We start from the raw sequence: 24,034 nt of genomic DNA, 5'->3' as shown, positions 1-24,034 counted from the left end.
TAAGAAATAACTGTCCATAAAAACAGTGCTTTGCATGCAAGTCTGCACTGTTATTTTGGTAGTTTTTGGCTGTCCTTGTTTTTGTTAAACTGGCTAGAGTATAGAACATATTACCTTCAGTAAACAAAGTTTATAGTATGGCTGCTACTACCTATGCATCTCTGGAGAGTCTGTAAAGTCCTGCTGTGATGCAGCAGAGAAAGGCTCTTCACCACCAGTTCCAAATAGGTTGGATCTGCGGAGTAAGCATACTGTGCAGAGACTCTTCTAAAGGTGCATGCAGTTTCAGTTTGCCAGCTTCAGTGCTTGTTCTGGCACCTTATTGCTCTTCAGAATGAGGAAATATCCACAACAATAATTGCTGCAAGTAGCATTGCTTTGTGTAACGGTTTTGTGGCCTGTTGTCAATGTCTTTGAGAGAACTATTAAGTGATCTCCATACCTTACTGGCTACTGTGTGTTGTCTGACTTGCCCTAGCCAGCTCATAGGGCTTAGGATACCACTCTTTTCAGATAAGAAGTAATATGACTTGAAAGGTGATATCCCTAGAAACAGTTTAGGATGGCCTTAGGAGTCTCTTGGTGAGGACTGTAAGTTCAAACATGCTCTCTGCTATCTGATGACAGAAGGTTTAACTGCTTCTAACACACAAAAAGAGCATACTGGTACATAAGATATTAAGAAGATTTCTGGGCAACCTCTAGCTACCACTTGGAGATCTGATGGGACCCTTCTCAGATTTGCAGAGTGTCAAGAGTGGGGTGGGGAGACATCAGCCTGTCTCGGGTAATAAAACTGTTTTGGCAGACGTGGCTGATACTTTTCATAGTACCTAGTGTAGCTGGAGGAGCATGGCTAAGGCCTGATTATGGCTTAGATTAGGTAGCCTACTTGGAAGCCAGATGAAAATGTCCAGCTGAGATGCAGAGATATTCTAACATTTCATTGAAGCTCTCCTGAACAGATGTTAAGCTCCAAGAAGAAAGATGAAAAGTTGAGCGAATGGCAGTGTATAATGCAAGGATACTTGGTTAGCACTAAAATATGTCTACAATGTAGATATAAACTGAACCTGATTCTCATGTTAGTAGATTGTCCACTCCTTTCTGAGCATATTTGTTTGCTATTGTTACTATGGAGATCAAGTACAGTTTAGCTTTCATTAAGCAAACAGGAGAATCTGCCAGTTCTTCAGCAAGGCCTGATAAGGTAATTACCTTCATCTTGTGTTGACAGCAATGATGCAAGTCAAATACAGTAAATGGAAAAGTTGTCTCTTAAACTGTGCTTTCTGGTAGTGACTACGATAATATAGTAGCTTGTATACTGACTGGCCTGGCTCTTAGCCTTTATGGTTTGATATCTGAGGACAGACCTGCTCTCCCTCTGGGTGTGAAAACCCATGCCCTGTGTGTTGTGAGGTGAGATGCTATTTAAAATCTATAGGCTAAGTGCAATGAAGCTTCTTGTTTGGGGAATGTAACTGGTGCTCTAAGTCAGTGTGCTGGGACCTCACTGCTGGTTGCTTTTTCCATGCCATAAAATGGTAGATTCTGGGGAAGATGATGTTATATGCAAGAGAAAAGGCTGTGCAGGTTGGTGTGAAGATCACCAAATTGATCACTGACAGCATGAGTGTGATTGGAGAACCAAGAACAGGATAAGTAGCCATAGGTGGAAAGGGAGCAGTGCTAGATAAATACAAAAACCTGGTAGACTGCTCTTTTCTAGTTTAAAAAGATGAAGATTTACGCAAGTATGTAAGATGGTAGCTTTTGGCTTACCCGTCTACCATCATAGGTAACATTGACACTCCGTAAGTTCAAACTCTTGTTCCTTTGGCTTCTGTCAACATATCTGCATCCATAAGGTGGGCTGGTTCTGTAACATTTTCAGTTTGAGGGAGGGGTGTTTTAATGGAGGGAAGTATAATATAATCTAGTTTGTTGTAGTAATGGTATGCAGAAGGGTAGTAAAGAGGGGTGATTGCGTGTGATTTCAAGTAGTCACATCAATACAAATAAGTGTGTGAGAGGGAAACTGGTTTGACTGTGAAAGGCAATTACTATCATAAGACTGAAGTGAAGTGATCCTGGATATATGTTATAAATCTGTCTTTAGTAAAATATTTGAATAATGATAGACAGATAATGCTGTACAAATCACTTTTTTCTGCATGTTTGACCTCTCTCTCTGAACTAAAAAATGACAACAATTTTTTCTGTTCCCTCAGCTAAGCTTCTGCAATTTGAGATGAAGGGTCTTGTGCACGAGCACGAAAGCAGAAGGGTTGGTTCATCCACCTTGGTTCCTTTTCATTTGTCAGTGTGCTTATGAGTATTTTCTAGTCCAGGTGAGAGAGGCTGAACAGTATGTTCAAGAGTGTATCTTATTCATCAGATGTGCCAGCTGGAGCATTAAGCTCCCTTTCATGGTATTTTTACCTTGGTTCTGAATTCCTAGTTTCTTCCATAGTGCCGGAGTTTGGTGGTCAAAATTAAAAATGAGCTTGCACCTATAAGTGAGACAATGTTCCCCTCTCTCCTACAACTTATTTTTCAGGAAAAAGTTTGTTACTGCAACTCTTCTATGAAGTGTGACGGGACCTTGATCAAAATAGTAGGGCCTATCAACTTACTATGCTGAGCGTCATTTTGGGAGCCCACAGATATGGGGAGAAAAGGAAAGCAGCTAAATAATAGAATCAAGTGGTAGAGACTTATTTAGCTCTTGCATATTGACACCTTGCCTCACAGCTTCAAAATAGGCAATCAGAAATTGGAAAATGCCCAAGATGAGTTGAGTCAAAGATGGCAGAAATGTTACAGAAGTCTCCCAAAAGGCAAGAGGAACATAGGTATCTCATTGCAGCAATGAAAGTTTAATGTTTCTGTAGTGCTTAGGAGTGTGGGGGAAGAGCTATACAAGAATTGAAACTAATAACTGACAACTATCAACTTTCTAATTGTGGATGCTGCTGCTGCATAGTTTGCCGAGTGTCAGGTAAGCCCTGCTATCTCCAAGTTCTATCTTAGACTCTTAATATCTGCATCAGAGCACTTTGTCTCCTCTGGAGCATAGTTCTTAAATTTGCAAACACAGATCATTTGCTGATAGGATCCACATCTTCATTAAGCCCTGTTCAACCTCTGCTTGAAGAATCATCTTAGTTGTGTCAGCTAGGATCCAGTTTCTGTGTAGCTGTTGCTAACTGAGAGATGGCATGCAGTTGTAGGAGGCCAACTTTGAAATAAACTAGAGTTAGAAGCAGAACGACTTCCCATTTCTTAGCAGATACTCTGTCAATTGTTTGTGGTGTCTTGGTCTAGTATCCAGAATTCAAGCCCTTTTTGATCAGGAATGCATGGGGGAGATCTCTGTGGCCCCTCCATTGCCTATTCCTTTTAAGACTTCTCTGGCAGTATTGTAATGCAAAGTCAAGAGAAGGTGATCAGGTACTGGGGAAGACGTTGAGCTGTTGGTGTATGTGACATGTAGTGCTTGCAACTTGAGTTAGAGACTAACTCATTCCAAACTAACTCTGTGCAGCTGTGTGTAAATTATGCAGCTGCACAGAGCAAGGAAAAGAAGCCTGAAGTTAGTTCCTAACAGATCAAGCTCAAGCCTTGCTTTGTCCTCTCAGGATAACTCTAACTCCAGTTCAGACTGGTTCTGATGCCAAATAGTCCACTTAAACAGAGATATTGCTGTTGTAAATGAAGCTGCAGTCACAGGCAGCTCCTAAAGGGGCTTGTATAACATAAGTGGTAATATTAGTCAAATGTTCCTCTTGATTTGCAATTTGAATTTAAAATATAGAGAAGTGATTGCTGGAGCAGTGGCACAGACAGTCAAGTCTAGCTCCGGCATGGCTTCCATAAGAGGCGGTTGGGTATAACACTTCATGCACTTTAATCATGAAACAAAAACTACTCCTAGCTCAAATGTTAATAATAAGTTTTGAGACTGAATGTTGCTATTGACAATGTTCCTATACTCAAACAAAGGATTCAAATCTGTCTTCTGGTAACTATTTCTACTTAGGCACCAAGGCTTGCAGCTCAGCATGATGCCTATGCCAGTGAGTCTTTGAGATGAGAAACCAATAGCATTAAACCCCTAAACTATAGCTTTTTGAAAATACTTAGGCTATTTTCCCCTGGAACTCTGCAGGAGTGAATGCAAGACTTACACTTGCATATTACTGAACTAATCAGTGCTTTAACATTTAGCAGATTCTGTTTAAATCCCCTCTCTCTTCCTTCATGTGGATATGCCTCTCATTGGCACCTTGATTTTAGACCCCTTCTAAAACTGGAGGGGCAACTGCAGGGCTAACATGCTGCAATGCCCTGGAACCTCTTCCTGAGCCTAAAGAAGACAGGATCATCTCTCCAATCTTATCTCTGTGCTGAAGAATGTGGATTTTGTCAAGAGTAAGAAGTCACTGTGCTCAGGTTAGACTTTATGTATAGTTGTCTTGACAATTTTACTCTTGTATGCCTACCTTGACAGTTTTACTCTTCTATATGTCTAGTTCCATTAGCACCCATGCTAACACCTTGGACCATGCTGACACAAATTGTCTGCATGGTTACAAGAGAGACAGCATTCGGATTACTAGGTTAAAGCTATTGTTGCTCTTATCCACTTCATCTTCACTTGCGGCAACTTTAAAAAAAAAAAATTAAATCTTCCTTCCTACACTGTAGTAACTAGTTGTGTCTCCACTTGCACCACACTAGCAATTTTGTCATGGGCTAGCTTGGAAGAACATTTCTTAACAACTGTGTGACCAAATCCACATGTATCTAAGCCTGTGATATATCTAACATGATAGGAAGATAGTGTTATTGTAGGAACAGAAACTGGAGCTTCCTTACTGCTCAATCTGTGACAAAGTTGATTCCATGTCCCTTTCCTTGCTACAGTCAACTACATAAAAAAAGTATAGATAACTATCTATAAAGAAGACTGACAGCTAACACAGCTGCTGCTATTAAATTCAACAACCATAATGATAGGTACCAAGTCATAGTTGAGGCTCAGATACCCCTGCCTCTGCTCTAAGGAGAGCTGTCAAGATGTAATTTGAAGGGGATTTTTACCCATAAGGAATGCTCTCCTAGAGGAAGATGCATGCTTTTGAGAGAACTGCTTGAATGTTACAAGGAACTACTTCAGTATGAGCAAAGCTTTTCTAGTCTTGTACCCCTGGTTGTCACATACCATCCTTCTCTAGTACTTGCATGGAAATTCATTAAGCATTCACAACTGTACTAGGGAAGCCCATGTATTGAAAGAAACCTTCCCAGGACCATCTGTGCTGGGCTTCATACAGATCCCCATTTGCATTAGCCTGAGCACAAGCAGAGCGCTCTATCCTTCATAACACACCTAAAATGTGCCTGAGAAAAAAAACATACAGAACTTGCCTGTTCATCTCTGCCATTCTACAACAGCAAATACCCCCCCCTCCGCCCCCCGAAACACTATTGACATCCCCAGATTCTGCATCTGCCCTTCCAGGAATATACCCAAAGTGCTCTTGCAGTAGGTGTAAAGCTAAGCAACCATTCTGCAGCAGAATGAACTCTCGCTGTCAATCTGTAAAGGGCAAACCCCCCATACTGATAATGAGTAATGTTCTGTACAAAGTAATCACTCTCTCTGGTCCTAGTCCTCAGAGCTGTAGGTCTCTTACTACAAAAATACCCAAAGATGAGCCTAAAAGCCAAAATTCATGATGCTACTAGATTCCAGAAATATGTGCTCTGTTGAGTGGTTTATGGCACATTAAAATCTATGTGATCCACAGGAGATACGTTACTTGTCTTTACGACTGGCCTTTGTTCTCCTGAGGGCGAAATTACCATATCAGTTTTCTTTCTTCCTCATACTCATCACCTCACTTTATTCCATGGGGATGCTAACTACTTTTGCTCTCAAAAAATGGTCTTACAGTTATCCTTCTAGCTAAACTCTGAGCAATGTATTTCTCAGCTTGCCTTTAGCTTTGAAAACTACTGCTTCTATTTCAGGCTTGCACACCTGAAAACCTGTCTAATTTTTCCAATTATATGGTTTGTTCAATAGAAGTTATTACTTTAACCTAAAAATATCCTGCCTCTGGTCTGGGCCAAACTTATTACTTAAACTCAGCTTTTTTCCTTAGCTAGCACAAGTAACTATCCCTCTGGTGTTACCAGTTAGAAGTTTGAGCCCTAACAAAATGACTTAGTTATGAAATAGTCTCTCTGTGCTCCAAGTACAACTCCACAGTCTCTTCAAGCGGCCTCCCATTTTTTCCCATGAAACTTCATAGATAATTTTGTTTCTGTTAAACACAGGCAAAGACTTCTGCCCATGATTAGATACACACCCAAGGAGCCCTTTGGATGACAAATATCTGCAGGTTTGGAGCCATTGATGGGAGTGAGGAGATGGGGGTCAAAAGCAGGTAAATTATGTAGTGCTAGTTTTAAGGTTAAGTAGGATTAGACTAATGCTCTATTCCTGCCCTGCTACAGCTACTTCCTATTATTCAAAGTCATTATTCAAAGGTGCCTGTGTTGTGACAGATTATCATTACCTGTAAGTCATGCAAAGCCATTTATCTGGGAAATTACTCAGTACCAGTGTCTGCTCTTTGTGAGACAGCAGGATAACTTCAAATTAGGGAGTATTACTCTGTATATAGGCCATACAGAGGACTTCAGTAGACACCAGATAAACTGATTCGCAGCAGTCCCTCATTCATCAGATGGACAAATGAAATGTCATGTGAGGAGTTATTTGTGAGGGAAAAAAAATTATTTAATTTTCCAGTTTTAGGATTTCTGCCTGCTGATCCATCCACTCATCTTGATAGCATACGGTTTTATCAGTACTTCCATGTTTTTTTCTTTTTTTAAATTCCCATTTTCTTGCATTTTTTACATTCCTGGTATATTACTGATATAAGACAGGGAGAGAGCTGTTTGTAAGTGGCCTTTTCTCCAAAATATTATGACTCTCTCATTGTTGTCTTAATGGTTTACAACGCATTTTACCTCCTCTAGCTACAGAGGCTTTCAGCATTTTAAATTTATAATTGAAGGGGTTGTTATATTTGGCTTTCATAACAAGAACCACTTGAACAGTTTCCTTATTTAGTACACATGTAATTGACAATGTGTAGGGGAATGTTTGTCTTTTTTTTTTTTTTAAATACAAAGAAAATTGTTCTCTTTTGTGAAAAGGCTGTGAAATATTTATTCTCCTCGTCTCTGCAGCTGCAAAGAAAGCTCTAAACTTCTAGAGAAAAAGTTGCTATTATGCTCTGGGGAATGGGGGGGGGGCATGTTAGAGAAAAAATTACACTGCTAGGCAAGCTACTCCCTGGGTCACTTTGTTCTGTTATGTTCACAATATATCAGGCACTACATGTGCCGTAAATAGAGAAATTCTGAATAAAGATTGATATTTGTTCTTCGTCTGATTTAGACCAGGCTTGGATTTGCTTTTTGCAGGTGCTAGCACAGTATGCTGCTTTAGTATTCTTGTGCTGCTGTTTAGTTTGTAGGGTGTAGGATGCTGTTGTTTATTCTGCTGTTTGACCTTCTGCTTCTTAATCTTGTTTTTCAGCAGTATCTGCCCAGAATCTATCTTTGCAGCAGAATATAAAATTGCAGCAGGTTGTTACCTTCAGATGAAACTTGGGCTTCGGTGAGGGAGATAATGATCTGAATTTCTGGGTGTCAGCCAGCAACGGTGTTGCTGCACTTTGTATTAACAGTTTAGTAGAAGTCATTTCAGTTACCCACCGCTTGCTGGTGCTGTTTGTGGCCTCAGGACTGACCACTTGGCGACTGGATATTTGGAAGGAATTTGAATGGTTTCAACATGCTTATTTTGCATTAGAACCAAACCAAATCTGTGATACAGTTTTACAAAACAGAATGGCATTGAAACATCCAGTAGAGGAGCTTGTATGATGGTTGTGTGACATGAGAGCTTTTGACTTTGAAAACCTTCCACAGGAAATTTGCAGAAACAGACTGCTCCATGAAATGCTCAGATTTGAGAGACCGTTCAAAATAAATTGCACTTAGTCACCCAAATACAGAGTAAATGTTAAGAGGCAGATACTTGTTGACGTGAATGAAGTACAGCGGGTACTGAGTACTAAGAATATGTGACACAGGGAGGCAAATCTAAGCAAAAATATTGGGTTATGTCTCAATAGCACGGGGCAGAGGAATTGGAGGCTGCAGTTAGATTGGCTTCTCACTTGAATACCTCAACCCAGATGAATGCTATGATCTGCTTTGACATCTTGACCTACCACTGCTTTGCAATCTGTAGGCAGATGCACACTCCTCTGAAAGGCTGTTTCTGGAAGTCTTGTGGTCAAGCCTAATCCCAATGATTTTCTGGCATTCATGTGTAGTATCCTAACTTCTAAGGGCAGAGTCAGCTTTCCAAGTGGAAGTGGGAATGTGCTTATGTTCACTTTGTCTCTTCCTTTTCCCTCATTCCCTTCTTTGTTCCCTCCAACAGTTTCATCTGCATTGTAATAGAATAATAATTAGGGTTTCTGATCCTTTTTTGAAAAAAGAAAAATGATATAGTTTGGACTCCTTGAAATCCTTGCAAGGTCTCGATTTAGATTTCAACTATAAGCTGAAAAGTTGAGAATGAAAGAGATTTTTCAAGCACAGGCTTGTCAGTGTGAGCCTTGTATTGGGATAAGAGGGAGGAAACATTAAAAAAAAATTTTTTTTTTTTTTTTACTTCTTTCACCAGTTAAGTAGTACATGGTCCCTGTCCCCGATTCCTTGTCTTCTCTCTAGATTCCCCAATATAATAAAGAAGATAAATCTTGGCATTCTGATATGTTTAACACTTTAAAAACAAATAATCTTTTATCTGTGTGTTTTTCTCTTTATACTCTCCCTCAGATCTGTGAAGATGCTTTGCCTCTTTGAAAACACAATAGAGCTTTGCCAGTAATGCAGACAGAAAATGAGTCATGAAAAATGTTTCCCTGTTTGCCTGCTGTTAACACCCATGCATCTACCTAGACTTAGGATTTCTATCATTGTTTACAATACATCAATCACCTGAAACAGCCCGCAGAGCTCTCCCCATCATCCCTCTGTTTTCTCACTGACCTGAGCTGTGTTGCCTCAGAACGCAACTACATCAGCTTCCCTTGTGTTTGAACTTCTGGTATGGAAACCAGGGCAGAGGGTTGGATTCTGGGCAAACTTTGAAACAAAGGATGGGAATGGAGTGTGCTGCCTTCCACATGGAAAATCTGATGCCTGGGTGACAGCAGGAGAGTCGCTGTATGTCTCTGCCTTGATTTTCCCTTTTCTTGTAAAGTAGGCATAAATGTTACATTTCCTGATTAAGTTACCTTATTTGTTGTCTTCAGGTGTGGTGTTGTCCTTGGCTAGGAGTAGGGCTGAACATAAAAAATAATTTGTAAATGGTAAAATGTGAGGGTAACTGTATTCTCTAGTTTTATTATACAACTATGGTAACAATTGGGTTTGGAAACAAAAAGAGGCTTGCTTAATAAAAAAGGAAGGAGAGTGCTTTACTCATAACCCTAAAGAACAGAAAAATCCTTCAGTGCAGAACTGTCAGCATACAGTATTATATTTTTGTGTTGGGTAAGTTTGTTGCTTTTTCTTTTTCAGCTGCAGTTAAAAGTATGGCATTGAAACACTCCTGTTCCTTATGCTGTTGAATTTTTGTGCTCTGAGATACGTGCAGTAATTTCTTGCTATGCATAGAGAATATGTATAAATACCATAGACTTAAGTTCCAAAAAAGGCTTCAAATGGTCAGTGATTGCAAAAAGCCCGTCTGAATTTAATAGGACAGAAAGGAAGAAACTAATAATGATAGTAATAAGAATACTAAAATGACAATAATAAAAGAATAAAACAAGTGATGCACAATGCAATTGCTCACCACCTGCCGACTGATGCCCAGTTAGTCCACGAGTGGAGATCCCTCCCAGCCCCACTTCCCCCAGTATATACTGGGCATGATGTCACATGGTATGGAATACCCCGTTGGCCAGTTTGGGTCAGGTGCCCTGGCTGTGTCCCCTCCCAACTTCTTGCTGGCCAGCCATGAGAAGCTGAAAAATCCTTGACTTAGTCTAAACACTACTTAGCGACAACTGGAAACATCAACATTCTTCTCATTCTGAACCCAAAACCTAGCACTATAACAGCTAGTAGGAAGAAAATTAACTCTATTCCAGCTGAAACCAGGGCAGTGAGGGAGATCCTAGGTGGGGAAAGTTGTCCCACCTAGCCAGCAGACCAGCAGAAAGACATCTGGGACTTTAGAGGTGTTTTTTATAGGTAGTTCCTGTAAGTGTTGGATGCAAAGCCAGGATGCCCAAAATCATCCTGCCCAAAATCATGTGTGACCTCAAAGATAGGCATTATGTGGCCGTGTTTGACTATATTTAGTTTTGTGGACAAAGCAACGCAGAAGGTTCTTCTGCCTGCATGCTGCAGGACAGTGTCATCGTTGCATAACCGCTGTGGTGAGCTATTAGTCAGAAGGGGATGAGCCCTCAGTGCTAGCAACAAAAAGCAAGTTTTCAGATGATGTCATGAGGATGATGAATTTTAATGAAGACTGAGAGGTTTAACCCCAAAGGCATGGCTGGTTATGAGGAGGTACAAGCAAGGCTTGAGGAGAGATGGCCCACATGAGGCAAAGTCTCATCTTTTGTCTTTGCTTTTGTGTTCTACCTTTCCTCTGGTATTGGGTAACGTGGTGGGTTTTTTAGTCACCTCTTCTCAGTGCCAAGCATCAGTGCTTGAAGTGTGGCTGCTCCCATCATGGGAAAGGACAAAATGCTGGAGAGTTGGACTTGCTGCCCTTTTGCCAGCACAGGGAGGGTGCAGGTTGTGGGTACTCTTGGGTGAAGCTACCCCTTCTGGGAATAGCTAGCAGCTTACCTGCTCTGGCTTCTGCGTCAATGGCAACCAGAGCAAGTTTGCCTTCTGCAAGAGACAAAATGGGCACTGGAGCCATGTCCATCTTGCTGTCCCTAACAGGTTATTGCCCTTTGCATTACCTACCTTGTCTATGCCTGCAGCTGACCTTGGTTATACCTCTAGATCTTGCTGTTTATATAGACAAAAAAGGAAAAAATTGCTTTTAAAATCTATTTGATCAGAGACCAATTTTCAATAATCAAAGTAAGCAGATCTGAATTCAAAATATTGAGGATAAGAATATCTTTTATAAAATGATCATGACCTGATTTATTGAAAGCTATCGGGTAATATCCGGTTCCTCAGTGCAGTGTTCCCTTCTGCTCTCCTATTGAATTTGAGTTCATCTATATAAAAACCTCTTAATAGGTAACACAGTTTATAGGCACTGAAAAGAAAAAGAATGTGCAAAAAGGGTGTTAAAAGGAAGCAGTCAATAAACACTACTCTTACCCTTTTATTTATTCGTTTTTCCAAACTCCTTTGGATTTACTTGTATCAGTATCTATACTAATACAGGGTTACACTCTAGGGGACAAAATGCTAGGAAGGAATAGTTAAGCTGTGCTCTTAGCATTAAAACAAGATTTGTTGCCATACATTGTCTGTGAATTCCCTTGAGTGTCTTCAAATGAATTGCTAGGGTTTATTAAGATCTGTGTTTTCTATGCTCAAGTTCACTTCCTCTGAGGGGTCTGAAATTCAGTGAATTCCTCATAGCGGTGCTTCATCCTGATTTCCCTGCCGTGTGTTTATAGGGCAGCCTGGCCCTCACCAGCTCGTGCAGGCTGTGGGAATTGGCTCTCTCCCTGGCCGGCCGGGAGCAGGGCCACTGACGGCCTCCACTGCCCGCCCGCTCTGCTCTCGGAGCTCCCCATCCGTCTCCTCCCAGCATGGACCACAGTGAGCGGTGCCGAGCCCCGGTGCGGGTGGCAGGTCACCCTCAGCAGGGAGGGCTTTGCAAAGAATGAAGGCGAATACATCAGCTCAATGACTTTTGTGGGTGAAATAACTCCTGAGAAGAGTGGCAGTGAGTCAGTGCGGTGGAGCAGGGTTAAGCGTGGGACAGATGACCAGCCCTGTGGCACTGTTGGGCGTTACGGAGCGTCCTGTTGGCATGGTGTGCGCACCTGCGTCTCAGCTGAGCGTGCCGCTGGTGGGGCAGCGGGGCTGGTGCTGTGTGATGTGACCTTGTCCCTGCCCCTGCTGCACACCGGGAGGGTGGCTGCCTTGGCTGGCCCACCCTTGCACACCCCTGGGAGCATCCTGTGAGGAAACGGCTGGGGAAGCAGGCTCACTGGCGGCTCCCAGCAGGGGTCCAAGCCATTCCTCAGCCACAACGGGAAGAGAAAAGTGGGGAAGTTTCTTGCCACCCAAGACACTGGTTAAGAGGGGCTGCTGCTGTGTGTGGTTGTGCAAGGAAACTTCAGCATAGGGGCAGGTGGGAAAGTGAGAGAATGTTGAAAGTGCAGTGGAAGACGGTGAAGTGAGCAGCTTGGGGAGAAACCTCTGGGGAACTGCGATGATACAAATATCAGTCGGAGTGGTGCAGCTTCCCGAGGCTGTATCTGGAAGGGGAGGTACTGAAGGGCAGTCGGGGGTATAATGCTCAGGCAGTTAGCTAGAAAGAGAGCGCTAGTTTTCCCTGGTTCTAGGCATTCAGTCTTTCTGTATAATCTCTGAAGGAGATAGAATTACTAAAGATGTCTCCATCCTCTTGCCATTTAATATTTCTTTCTCCCCCGCTCCCTAGCACTAATATATTCCAGATTTTTATTAGCCAGGAAATTCTACCTGGACCTCCCTCCCCATCTTCTCTTCTATCAAGCATGTGGGTGTTTTGACAAATTACCACCTACTCATCAGCTGGAAAAATCAGTTCCTTCCACATTATTTTTCACTACAAAGATTAACAGCTGGTAAACCATGACTAAGATTGCTGAGGTAGATGGGAAGCAAATCTCCAAATGTCCTTAATCTAGGTAACATCTCCACCAAATGTAAGTAAACAGCCTTATTTCGTTGTACGTTCAGTACTCCTTTGAAACAACTTCAGTTGGATGGCACTTCTAATGAGTTAGGACTAGGTAATGACTTGCTGCTCCCCCCGAATAGAGTGATGGTAGGAGTCCTTAGGAGGAAGTGGATGTTCGAAGAAGAAGTATTAAGAAGTTCTTATCCAGAATAAGCAGGCCAAAATAAATTACCTCTTCTTTTGGGGGGAAAATAAACCTAAGACCTTGAAGCGGATCTTTCTTGTTCTTCATTGGCCCAAAAGTATCTTAATTCTGGATCTTTTAGGCTAACCAGGAAGAAGGGAGAGTCCCTACTTAACTGGGAGTATTAAGTCTCTACCTGACTTAATTATTTTTGTCATCAAATTTAGAGTGAATTTCTGTGGGATAAATAATTCATTTTGTCATGAAATATAAAGTGATTTTCTGTGGGATTCCTCAGATCTGTGATCTGAATTTCTCTGGGCCTGAGATTTTTGCCCAGTGCTGATACCTTCTTATTTTCTTCTTGGCAGTTTATTATTTCCAAATATACAGGGAATCCATAGAATCTATTTGTATGCCCTAAAGGGCTATTTTCTTAGTCTATTAAAGTCTCTTGTTAGACTAAAAGTTCTACTAATTTTTCAGATATACTTCTAGTCATATTGATATAGTAGGATCCTCAGTGCATGTACTGAGGATTCAGCTTTCAAGCACTCTTTTTTTTTTTTTTTTAAATTATTGTTATTAGTAGTAGTAGGGGGGTTTTTTTGTGGGTGTTTTTTTTTTTTTTTTACAGAGAGGGAAAGAAATAGAACAGGAGCAAAATCAGGAACAGAAATGAGATCTGCATATGTTTGTGAGGCCTTAGATAGATGACAGTGGCTGAGCAGTGGGCTGCATTCTCTGTATGAGACAGAAAAAAGACTGAATGGCACTTCCTAGACTGATCCATGAAGGGGCTCGTATCCAAGAAAACAAAGATTTAGAGCATAATTATCCTTTGAACTACATGTACAGTATGGTTCAGAGACCACACTAGAGCTACTCTGAAGTAAAGCTTCTGAGATGCATACACTGCACATGTATAGTTCCTGACACGGGCCGCTTTGATCTCCTAATCCGCTTCTAATGCACTAATGTACGTGTAACCTAGGATCACGTTGTGTAATTCAGCTCTACTCAACCTGAAATTCATAGTATTTTCTGAAGTTTACTGTGGGGAAAACACACATGGATATGTTTGATTTAGCATCAAGGAGACAGATTCTGTAGACAGATAAAGAACATTGAAAGTAAATATCTCTACGGCACCTTCTTACATGTGAACCTCTATTCATCTGATCTGCTTAATTGTGAGAAAGGATGAGTGTTGAAGGAAACCCAATCAAAAATATTTTATATAAACCCTGACTTTTTTATCTAGTTTTCTCCCTATTTCATTTGGAAGTTCGCTTTGTCATTGTAAGTAGTAATGAAAAGTGTTGATGGTGTTGCTCTACTGAATTCTGTGGGTCTTAGAGATTCAGCCAAATCTCACCAAAAAAATTTTAAAATGTCACATGAGAACATTCTTAGTCTTACGAATCAGTTTTGTTCTTTGTCAATGGGGCATAACCATACTCGAAGCTACTGGATATTATATTTGCATAAGTGTAGCTCCGCTTGGGAATGTGAGCTTAGCAAAGTCCATCAGTGCTGGTACTGGTCAGTTAACTCCTCTCTCTTTCTTTCTGAATCTGTGGATGCAGTTTCCTGTTTGAGATAATGTTGATTCAGCAAAATGATGATTTTATTTCCTGACAACATTTTTTGAAAAATACAAAAGTGGCTACACCACCAAAGATATATAATCAGATTTCTTCATCCCTTGTCTGAGGGCTCTGCAATTAGAAATCCACAGTGCTTCACTAGAGATACTTAAGCTTTCATTTATGCAGATGCTTTCATCCAAAAGGGTTCCTGAGTACTTCCCAAACTGCTGGCCAAATCCAAAGCCTGTTGATGTAAGTGGAAAGACTCCTGCTGACTTCAGTGACCTTTAGATAAGCTCATTAAATTGTAACAGTAATGACAAAACATTTAATAAACGTAGATCCTAAGCTCTGTCAAAAAGTTACTTTCATGATAATTTCTTTAAAATGCTTTGACCTTAGCTAGCTAGACCCCCTGCTTTTATAACTTTTATCTGACTTCTGTTGAACTGTTCTTTTTTCAAGTTATTCCATACAAATATTTGAATTATACAAGAGTCTAGGAGTAATACAATTGGGTAATCAGGGTACATATGTAGTCAAGTACATCAGTGACCAGCACTGGAAGCTGGGAGGGGGCACAGATATCGGTGAAGGTGCCTACCTGCAGTGTATTTCTGCCTGCCCGTAGCTGTGACAGCTAGGCTATGACAGGATTCACCAACTTCAAATACCAAGTGAATGCATGGTTGTCTGCAATTCCAGGCATAGTACTGAGTATCCAAGTACCTGGGTGTTGCAATGTTATTTGCATAATGTTAACAAAACTGTTTTGTAGTCTAGATGTGGCTGGTTAATGCTCCACTTCAGATCTATTTTGGAAACACACTTGGCTTTGAACCTGGTTTGGAGTAGTAAGATTTACGCATTGAAATCCTAATTCAGGCCAAATTATAATCTATGATACAAGTCTATGTTTGGCTCAAAATTTCCCCTCTTTCTAGCTGGCTTGATTCTGGCTTATCCTGGACTTGAATTACTCTGAACCTGTGCTGATGGGGACATCTAACATGGTTCTTTTTGTTGGTGTTAATTTTTTTGGTTTTTTTTACCAGTTGAAACAAGATTGTCACTAAGCTACAGAACAGGATTTCTTAATATCACACTGAAACAATGAAAACCAGTCTATAGAAATATGCAGGACTGTTTTATGCATCCAGTAAACTTCTATCTAAATATTTGCAAGCATTCACAAGCCACTGCCGTACCTATCACTTTGTGTCATTCCAGAAGGGCAACATATCTTGCATAAATATCTCTTTGTAGTCATCAATGAAATCAAGATAGGTAGCTTTAGGAGTCTGGCAAAATTCACAGCCAGAGTTTCTGACTTCCAGTCCCCTGCCCTCATCATTGAGTCACATTCTTTGTAAAGAAAGACCAACTGGAGTCTGACCTTGCTTCATGTGAAACAAATGGCAAAATAATTACTATGCAAGATCAACCAGTTACAAAAATTGTCTGTCTGGAAAAAAAGCAGATTTATATTTGAAGCTGTATCAAAATGTTGTTACCTGCAGCTATTATTTTAATTTCTTTGTGCCTTTTGTAAAATAAGGAGCCTTCCCATTTACCTTTGTAAGTCTGTGCTGAACAATCAGCAATTTGGATTTCTTCTCCAAAAGACCAACCTCATTAGTGTCTCAAGCAGCTATATGCTGTATGTCAATGTGAGAAATCTCCCTGAACAGGTGTCAGTTAAAACTTCTGCCAGTCTTAAACTGCCAAGTGGAATTATAGTTAGAAAACATCCCTGTGAAAATGGTAGTGGGATGCTCTATTTGTTCTCCTTCACTTTTATTTTTACGAAACAGCCTCTTAACTTTTCTTTTTTAGACTAGCTCTAGATATCCTGAACTCCCAACTTCTATTTTTTCAGTTGCAAGAAAATTAAATTAATTTCATGAAATTCCATACAGCAGACAAGGATTTCTGTTGGCTGTCCGGTAATATTTTCAGAATTTTGTATCCAAAGTACATATCGGATCCTGCTACTGGCAATGCTGATTTTTGGCTCAGTGGTCTAGTTGCTGAAGTGAATTTCATATCCAAAATCACAAGCTTTGTTCTTGTTTTACTTCAGTTTGTCTGTACCTGGAAAAAATTACTTTTTTCAGAGGATGCAGCAGTTCAGTGAGTTGGATTTTTTTTTTTCTTTTTTTGGTTGCACTGTGGCCGTGCATTGGATTCTCTCTCTCTGTTTTCTATGACTTCTTTTCCTTTCTATTTTCCAACCTCTGTAAAACTTCCTGACGCTTTCCTTTTGAGTTATCAAGGCATGTTGCAAACAGGTCAAGGAATGAAATGCTGCCTTTGCCCCAGCCGATACAGAAAAGGAAGGGCAGCGCTTCCTCTGAATCTGAAAGGCCAAATAGAGTGGTGTGGGATGACTTTTCTTCTGCCTGATGCTGATGGGACACTAATGTAAGCCTGAAGGAAATCTAGCAGTAGAAAATTGACAAACTTGAGCTAGAAAAAATTTTAGCAAAAGAAGAGGGAAAACACCAGAGTGTCTGGAGGATTGTGGAGAGGCTGCTGCTGAGGACTCTAAGTTGTGCCGTATGTATAAGGGGTAGTGCAAGTCTTCTAGCCTTCATCTGAAGTTTCACCATGATTAGCTTTGGGACTAGGGGTTAGAGACTCTTCCTTGGCTTGGAAGAAGATCCAAATGTAAGGAAAATGAATATTTTTTTTAAATGTATTTAATACTTTATTTCCCCTATTCAAAATCCTATAAAATTTACCACATGCCCTCCTTTTTAACATTGTGTTTCTCCTATAAGAGATGTAGATGGAGAAGTAAGGTGGCATTTTTTCCTTACAGTCATAATTATTTATGAAGGATTATTTGTCAGGAAACAACTGTAGTGATTACATTTGGAATGATGAATGCAACAGAGAGAAGAGATAGCATCTTGTCTAGACATTCCTGTTGTTACTGTCTTTATTTCAGTAAGATTGTCTTTGATTGCGTTCTGGGAGAGCCTTATGAAAGGCATATATTTTTATATCTAAGTTAAATCGCATACGTTTTTGTTTAGAAAATATTTTGGTATTGACTTTTTGGTATTCACAGATTGAGGACAACGCTAGCTTTTTTTTGGGCTGAACTTTAAAAGGAAATAATTTTAAGAGAGGTTTTTTTTCTCTTTCCAGAAGCTGTCGTGATTTGAAGAGTTGTGTGGTAAATCTCATTGCACACATTTTGTATGCTGTTTAGTACCACAGTTAATAAGCTCAGCATTTGGAGCCAAAGTGATTCCAAGCTTGGCAGCGTTTTCTGTAATTTGGAGAAGCGAGTTTTGGAATAGATATGAAAGTTCCTGGCTACTCATAGAAAACACGTTGTAGGCTTGGCTGCTGTGTGCCTCTGAAGCCTCACAAGTATCAAAGGAGTGTGTCAATTTTGTACAGTTTTTCTGATGATGTAAATAAAACCCCAATCAGCAGTGTTATTCCTCTTTTAGAAGTCAGCATCTTCAGGGCTTTGAGCTTTTCATTTGTGGAAGACGTGTTGACTTGTGCATTTCTAGATCCTTTCCTAAAAGCTGTTAAAGTCCTGATGTGGGAAACGGTGAAAAGTCCGTGCTCTTTCTTAACCAAGAGGTCAGGAGAGATTACTACATTGATCCTTTTTTTTGCCAAATATGCATTGAAGTAAATGACACTGACTTTCAAGATCTGATAGATGGGGACAGGGAAGGGAAACTGGGACCTGATTATCCTTTATCTTAGGGTAACTGCTGCCTTACTTCACTATGAGAAGGTAGTGGTGTCCTACCTGGTGACTCATTCAGTCCTCTCTTAATGGGCCTCTGATTAGACCTGGACATGGTCTCACTAGTTACTAGGTCTGAAATGCATCAGTGGATGATGATGATGGCATTTGAGTGGTCTAAAAGGAGTCAGTCAAGGAATTATGATGGTACTTTGCAAAACTGGTACCATTCTCTCCTCCCTGATTTCTCTGGTTAATTCAAAGATTTGTGGCACTGGTGAAAAACACCTGAGAGCAGAGATGCGGGGGGAGTGAGGTTTTAAAAGCACAAAGACTTTGGTGCCCTGAAAAAAGAGACCCAGCTTGCAGCTAAAATAATACAGAAATATAATTTCTCTGGAATTCACACCTCCTGCATTTTACTTGCTTCTAACTTGGAGCAAGCTTGTGTATTTTTAATTTCTCTGCAGAGGAGTTTCTACCTCTTATCCCCCCTCCCCCCCCCAGTTTTTATTTCAATAAACAAAAATGTTTCCCTAGGTTGTTATTTAGCTCTCCTATCGCTCCCTTTTCCCCTGTAATTTTCATTGTCCTTATGCTGGATTGCAGCAGGGTCTCAGTTTGCAGAGTGACCCCTACAGCTAATCCTCTCTCTTTTCTTTTTCTCCTCAGCTGATTGTTCATATTTTCAAACTTCATAATCTCACCACCAAAACCTAGGCATTCTTTGGAGCATAACTTGAGAAGGAACACAGACCTCAAAAATGTCACTGAGCTCTGAACTCTCAAAACAAAACCCTTTCTGTGCTTAAACAGGATGCTACCAAGGGGTTTGGGCCAGAATTAAAACGGAAAAATACTCTTTGTATAAGGCATTTCATGTTGTATTTTAAGTGATGATTTGCACAGCTGAAAAAAAATCAACAGTAAATATTTTCCTATCTTGAAGCCCACAAAACAAACCAACAACCACCTGCAAACAATTGCTTTTTCTCCTGCTTTCACTTTCATCTCCTCCCTTTCCATTGCTTCCCAAGCAAGTGCTGAACCCAGCACCTGGTGCTGTATAACAGGGCACTGTGTTTTCTGGGTGCTGTCTACAGCTGAATGTCAAATCTGACTTAGAGATAACAGGCTGATTAAAACATTCTCCTTGCTTTCTGTTCAATACCACCGACCAGTTTGCATCTATCTGTATCCCTCTGTTAGTGTTAATATTCACATTGCTTTACAGTGAGTAAGGATTTGCACTCAAAAGTTTCTCCTATGTTTCAAATAGACCCCCAAAATGAAATGGGCTTGCGTGCATTTTAAGTCAGAGCAGAAGCTTCTCTAAAAGTGCAAAGCTTTTAAAAAAGGCATTAGAGCAAAATAAGGCTGTTCTTCAATGAATGGCTTTCAAAATGAAAACCCATAGTGATCTGTTGTTATAGGGCTATTCCCTCTAGTAAAAGCAAGTGGAATACTAGAACTGTTTCTAGCATAGGCAGAAGCAGAAATAAGCAGGGAAAATGCTTAAGGTTTCACTTTGAGGAAAGTGAAGAGAAACAAGATGTTAGCAAAGCCTGTGCCAGCAGGCACAAGCATGGCAGGGCTCGAGGCAGAGCCCAGCAGGCAGGCTGTGCTAACGAAACTTTCACACGTCTGTAGAGAAGGCAGGCTGGCACACTGATGCAGAAAACAGTGAGCCGCAGGTAACGTCCTGTGCTTCCTCTGAGCTGTTATTGCGGTCTTGGTCATTGGCAAAAGAGCATCTCCTTCCAGAGAAAGATGATCTCTTACAGCCTGATCAGGGGAGTGCTGCTGTAAATCTCTCAAAACAGAATTTTGACTAGAAATAGATGTGATTGCACAAGTACCTCTGCTGTTTTGCAGCCAGAGGTGAATCTTCCAGGTTCGTTGCTCAGCTGATGTTATTTTAGACGGGAATTATGATACTCTGCCTGTTGCTGAGCTTCGAAAGATTTCTTGTCATCGTTATTATTTTGAAGAAAGGAAAGTATTCATAGATTTGTAAGAGTGGGAGATGGGAAAATACAAGTTCAGTTTTAATGCCAGCTTTTGTACAAAGGAGTTATACCTCTCTTGAGTCTGGTGTGATTCAATCAGGCAGAGTCTGACTGTCATTGAATCCTTGTGGTTCTGTATTTTCAATCCATTTTTAGAGACACAAATAATGAGCTTTAACTAATATAGGCTTGGTACTATTCCTGTTGTTTAGGCTTCCCTGACGGCTACAAGGCTCTTTCCTTTTCATTTTCCTCTGTAGCCTTTCCTCTTATCCTTGGTGACTTTCAGAGTTCTTGTGACACTAGTAAATAGTTTGTGCAGATATCCTTTCTGACATTGCAAATGAAACGGAAAACCTTACATGCAAATGTTTAATGTTTAATAAAAGTTAAAAATCACGTGTATCAAAGTTGAGTCTAAGTGAATCGAAAGAATGCAAAACCTACAGAAGTAAGGCCTTCAAGCAGACCTGCTAACTTCAGTTGGCTTCTGGTTTTGTAATGAGCTGAAACCAAATCCTGCAGATTCAGAAAGTGTTTTTAGAAAATCTTTCTGAAAGCTGAGAATTGGGGCTTCACTCTGGTCCAGGCTTTCAGGAGTGGGCTAGATCAGGAAATTTCCGTAACGTTAGGCAGGGTCATGCACCATTTATAACAGTTAGGAATATGAAATGTCAGTGTTTGAGTTGCTTTTACAATGAAACTACACAAGAAGTTGCAAACCAATGATATATATTTGGTCTTTGTTGGCCAGTATCCTGAAGGATTCCCAAGCACTCTTGTTTAAAATATATTTCTAACCCACCTGTGATTCTTCAGATTGCCTAGCATTAGCCTCTATAAATTCTTTTGTCTGCAATGTCTCATCTGCTGATGGAGATAATGCTACACTAAAGCCTGCGCATCCTGCGAGAGAATTGCTTGTCTTTTGCTTTTCTTTAATTCATGAACTCTCAGGGACAGTTTTCTAATCGATTGCATCTTACAGGGATACAAAACTTACTGCTTTTCAGGAGATCGGAAAACAAGGAAGGCAACTGATTCTACAATGCTGTATAGTTCACACCTCCTGAAATAATAAAATGTTAATATAGCATGACTGTCCTCTATCTTCTCTTCAGTTGAACCACAAACTATTACCATATGCTAGGAACAAAAGCCATGCCAGATGTACTCATATTTGAAACCAGCATCACTTGCTCCTCTCCCTCCATCTCCTTGTGAAATGAGGCCATCTGATTGTTGAGTGAGTGATGTTTAGGGATTTGGCCAAAAATATATACCTTCATGTATTTTCATTTTTGAAAATACACTTTTAATGTATTTTCAAGCTTTTCTCCGAAGTGAAAAAAGGTGAACTGGGCTGCCTTCTAGGTAGCATCAAAATCCACTGAAGCTCAGAGAACTACTTGAAGAATAAGCAATTGAAACAAATTAATGTTGGACTCTGCTCTTTTAGAGTCCTCCTTACCTTGACTGCAGTGCAGGGGGGGCATTTTCGCATGGCTTATTTGTCTGCTGCTGTTACTCTGCTCTGTTGCACCTTGCACTTCATCTTCTACCCCTGTTTTGCATTGCTTACAGCACTGTCAGTCTCCAAATCACTTCTGCTAGTGTGTGTTTCAAAAGCTAGGAAAGGGGGGGAAATAGCGGCATCTGGGGTGGGCTTAATAATGTAATTTAGTTGTGTGCCAGCAGACCTGTCGTGCCCATAAGGGCTTCTTGCTCCTTCCCCTGGGGCTGAGAGCCAGTGTGTACCTGCAAGCAGGTATGCGTCCCTGGTGTCTGGCACAGCTCAGCACGCCGTCCCATTGTCTGCTGCACTCGTCAGAAACCCAGAGGTGAGTAGGGGAAGGTGAGGACCTCTCTGGAGCACTCTCTGAATCTGACCTGTCTCCTTTAATAGCTGAAGCTAAGAATGCCACTGTGTTCTCTTGCATTTAGGGTCCCTGCAACACTTCTGTGAGTTGCCAGCGCGCGCAGGGAGACTTACTGCAGACCTTGGGCAAATCACTGTTGCAGCACATCATTTCATGCTTATAGTTACCAGAACCTTTTAACCTCACGCTGAGCACGCAGTACTAATTCCCCCCTGCTGCTATTTAACATATGCATCATGTGGCTTTGTGGGGTTGTTCATCAATGTATGGCTGGGACCCATCGTGGACTGCCTGACAGTGTGGCACAGGAGAAATCAAATGGCTTTTGTGACCCTACATGCTTTCTGCACACCAGCCCAAAGTCTGTTTGTCTCGGGGCTTCAGCTGTGGACAAACAGCCCCTTCCAGGGCCTGGCTGTGCTGGTGGAAGAAGTCACAACCCCAGCTGCCCACTGCCTGCTGCCAGTGAAGTGGCTCATATGAGTCCCCTCTAATGTGTTTCAGTCCAAATAAGCTATTGCAGCCAAGACCTACTTCTAAGTCAATCCACTTAAATTTTAGATAAAATGTGCCAGGGAACAAATATTGCAGCCCTCCAGGCACTTATAAGGAAGAAGTACCAAGCGTTTGGATGACAGGGTCTTGCATCAGCATACCTTGGTTTGCATCCCACTCTCTCTTTATCCTTCAACTCTTTATTGAATGGGGGTGGATGGTTATTCTCATTTTATCTGTTGTGAAATGAAGTTGCTCTGCATTTAGGCAGAAAGCTGATACCAGAAAGAGCATCTCCCAGTTTTTTAATCTCGTGGTAGTGAAATATGGGAAGGAATCCCAACACATAAGATCTTAAATGATTTTGAAAAATAGTGACTGTTTCTAGTGTGAAGAGGAGCAACAGGGCTGGAAAGTGTCGGGGAAAAAAAATCTTTGCAGTTTTTCTTGAAGGTATCTAGCAGAATGGACCTGCTTGAAGGTGTTAATAAGTTTATCTTGCCAGATTTCTATTGCTCCCTGCTAAAATTTTTTTAGGGGTACTGCTGTTCTGATGGGTAGTATCTTTATTGATTTTTGCTATTTTAATCTTGGGTTGGAAATCTCTAGGATGTTTCCTATAAGACATTCCTAATTGTAAGTCTCTGGTTTTAGGAGTGGTTAAAAAATTGTTCAAATTTAAACCTGGTGATATCTAATGAAAACATTGCTCATTTTTGCAATTCTCATTTCTTTGTTTAAAAACAAAGATGAGAAAAGCCTGCAAAGAAGGTTCACATCTTTTTTGTTTGCTAAAGTTATAACAAGATGTGAATTTTCTATAGTTTTGCATGGTTTTCTAGAAGACTAAATTGTCAATATGGATAAACAAGCCTATTTTCTGCTTCTGAAAATAAAAAGGTAATTTTTTTCCCAATTGTTTTTCATGTTCTAGTGAAATCTTGTCAGAAATAGCCTGTTTTAAATGTTCTGAATCAAATTGCCATTTGTTTGTATTGGATTTGCTGTAAAGTTTTCAGTAATGTCAAAGTGATAACGTAAGTCCTCTAAAACTAATGTATGAAAAGGAGGGAGCTACAGAGTGCCTAGATGGTTATCTTTCTCTGTCTTTTAACTTTCCTATCTTAATCTCATTCACGTTGGCTTTAAAGAGGAATATTGTGCA

This window comes from Harpia harpyja, chromosome 6, assembly GCF_026419915.1.
Source record: "Harpia harpyja isolate bHarHar1 chromosome 6, bHarHar1 primary haplotype, whole genome shotgun sequence".
NCBI lineage: Eukaryota > Metazoa > Chordata > Aves > Accipitriformes > Accipitridae > Harpia > Harpia harpyja.
The sequence above is the reverse complement of the archived record's forward strand: the minus strand, read 5'-3'. Positions refer to the sequence as shown.